A 3,518-nucleotide genomic window follows, 5' to 3' on the forward strand; every position below is an offset into this window, starting at 1 on the left:
CGATGTACTACGTCACAGCGTACTACTTCACTACATATCGCGAATATCGAAAGTGGCTGATGGTTAGATCGTCGTTATTTATCCGTTGTTATTTATGCAATCCGGTGCGTAGTGCGTGCAATCGGTGTCGAGAATGCCGTACAAAGTAACGGGTGATCGTTCTATCGTATTATTTAATGCGGGAAATCGAAATCTGTAATGCCTGGTCGATGAAAATGCATCTCGGCGAACGATTTCCGAAACGACGCAACAATCAACGAGAATATGGCAGCGTTTCAACGACTGGTGAGCAAATTTACTTTATTTACCTGATTATATCATTGTCATTTACCTGAAATATATAGCTAGCATATGAAAATCGCTCATATAATAATAATATAATATTATTTATAGGAACGACTTTCCGAAGCGACGCAACAATCAACGAAACTATAACCGCGTTTCAACGACCGGTGAGTAAATTGATTTTATTTAACTAATTATACCTATCATCGAATTTATATCATCGCCATTTATTTGAAATATATATTAGCCAGCACATAAAAACCGCTAATATAATAATAACATAATATTGTTTAGGATATAAATTGATTTTTGAGATTAGCTCAGAAATAAATTTACATTATACATATATACATATATTTAAATTTATAATATTTTCGATAAGCACTCGCATTAAAAATTTCATAAATATCTTAAAGTTATTCTTTTTTTTTTTTTTTTTTCAAAAAACGCAATAATATAACATTGGTTAAAAAAATCTATTTTTTAAATTAGCTCAGAAAGAAATTTAAATTATACATTATATATATTTTCAATAAGCATTTGTATTAACAATCTCATGAATATTTTAATGACTTCTAAAAAGTCTCTAATGAAAACGATTCTATGGAATTTAATTAAATGAGATGTGTGAAAAGTTTAATCATTTTAATTACTTATTTGAAAGTCATTGAATGCATTTTTATTTAGAATTTGACTTGTGCTTCATTATGTAATAAATTTATTTTTACGATATTGGTTCTATTTAAATATTTATATAATTTAAATAACTGAGATCTAAGATTATTTCAATCATCTTAATTACTTATTTGAAAGACATTGAATGCATTTTCATTAAGAATTTGACTCTTGCTTCATTATGTAATAATTTCATTTTTACGATATTGGTCCCATCTGAATATTTATATAATTTAATTAAATTAGATGTTTGATCAATTTAATCATTTTAATTATATATTTGAAAGACATTGAATGCATTTTTATTTAGAATTTAATTCGTGCTTTATTATGTAATAAATTCATTTTTACGATATTGGTTCTATTTAAATATTTATATAATTTAATTAACTGAGATATAAGATTATTTCAATCATCTTAATTACTTATTTGAAAGACATTGAATGTATTTTTATTAGGAATTTGACTCTTGCTTCATTATGTAATAATTTCATTTTTACGATATTGGTCCCATCTGAATATTTATATAATTAATTAAATTAGATGTTTGATAAATTTAATCATTTTAATTATATATTTGAAAGACATTGAATGCATTTTCATTTAGAATTTAACTCGTGCTTTATTATGTAATAAATTTATTTTTACGATATTTGTTTTATTTAAATATTTATATAATTTAATTAACTGAGATCTAAGATTATTTCAATCATCTTAATTACTTATTTGAAAGACATTGAATGCATTTTTATTAAGAATTTGACTCTTGCTTCATTATGTAATAATTTCATTTTTACGATATTGGTCCCATCTGAATATTTATATAATTTAATTAAATTAGATGTGTGATAAGGTTAATCATTTTAATTACTTATTTGAATAACATTGAATGCATTTTCATTCAGAATTTGACTCTTGCTTCATTATGTAATAAAATCATATTTACGATATTGGTCCCATCCGAATATTTATATATTTTGTGTGCTGCTACAATTTGAATTTTATTTATATGTTACAGATCAACATAACTGACTGTCTTGATAATCTGAGAGGATGAGATCTGGGAGACATTGGGCACCAGTCGAACAATCATGGAGTGAGTATTTATTGACTTTATTTAGTTCAATTACTAAATAAAAATTTATAAAATAAAATAAAATAAAATAATAAAATTATTATAAATCAAATAAAAAATAATTATAAATTAAATAAAAATTTAATAATTGTAAATTAAATAAAAATTATAAATTAAATAAAAATTTATAAAATTATTCAACTATATTTCTACTTGCTCTCTATTGTAGGCATGGAAAATAAAATCCAATGCGTACAGTAATAATTTTCTAAAACATTAATTATTTTTGGCGCTACTACAATTTGAATTTTAATTGTATGTTACAGATCAACGTAACTGACGACTGATGATCTTGACAATCTGAGAGGAGGAGGAGGTCTGGGAGAGACGTCGGGCACCAGCGGAGCAACTATTGTGTAAGTATTTATTATTAATTCAATTATTATTAAATAAAAATTTATAAAATTTTTTAATTATATTGCTGTTTATTATTTGTATGCATCGAATATAAAATGTAATGCATACAAAATAATAATTTTTTTAAGTATTAATTATTTTGAGCAGTTCTATAATTTGAATTTTATTTATATGTTACAGATCAACGTAGCTTGAATGCAGTTAACTCCGCTATTGTGCATCGACCAGTGAGTGAAAAATTATTTTATTACAAAAGGTAACGGTTTTGTAGAAATTAGATTGTGTGGAAATGTGTAGATCTAGTTTGTAGCTTGTGTATAGACTGTAGATTTTGTAGATAGTTCCGTTACCTTAAAATGAATGGGTTATTAAAGATTAAAAGTATAATAAAGATTATGAATACAGTTTAAAAATTACAGTTTAAGAAAAGGAAAAGAAACATTTTATATAGTAATACATAATATATTCAATCTAATTTATTTTAAAAGAACATACTAACAATTATATTAATTGTATGTGTGATTATAAATTTTAAATGATTAAATAATTATAATTACTTATTATTATAATGTACAGATTTTATATTATATATTTTGTAATCCATTCATTTATGTTGATTGATCATTTGAGTTTACATTAGTTAAAATAAAGTTATATTTTAAAATATATAACATATCAGATATTTTGCGGATATTTTGAGAATATATAATAATTTTGGACTAAAAGAAAAAGTAATAGTGATATAAAATTTGCAGAAAAATTCATGATAATATCTTAAAATTTTTAGTACGAATTATGTTATTTTATTTTATTTTTTTTTACTTTTGTGATTCATCGATTGCGCTATCGTGTAATTCGGAAATAAACTGCAAACCGCGAATATATTAAAATTGATTATCGAATTTTCGCGGATTCATAACAAAGAACGTACAAAATTCCTTTTATATATAATATTAATTTATTATAATTTTCATTAAAGGGGGGTGTTATCGATATTATAGAATAGTAATTATTAAGAAATGACAATTATTACTAATGAAGCACATATGGTGTGCTTGACATCGCC

The 3,518-nt window shown here is 23.8% G+C and overlaps 1 long non-coding RNA gene across 1 annotated transcript; it reads left to right on the forward strand.

Annotated features, from left to right (window-relative positions):
• Window positions 1-2,760, forward strand: LOC145941053 (uncharacterized). The gene is made up of 6 exons (XR_014426115.1): window positions 1-19; window positions 113-285; window positions 394-452; window positions 1,979-2,056; window positions 2,362-2,451; window positions 2,633-2,760. It is a non-coding gene; the product is annotated as an uncharacterized LOC145941053 (long non-coding RNA).
• The last annotated feature ends 758 nt before the right edge of the window (window positions 2,761-3,518 follow it).

Source organism: Prenolepis imparis, unplaced genomic scaffold, assembly GCF_030444845.1.
Source record: "Prenolepis imparis isolate NDT839.2.m4 unplaced genomic scaffold, iyPreImpa1.0 SCAF_9, whole genome shotgun sequence".
Taxonomy (NCBI): domain Eukaryota; kingdom Metazoa; phylum Arthropoda; class Insecta; order Hymenoptera; family Formicidae; genus Prenolepis; species Prenolepis imparis.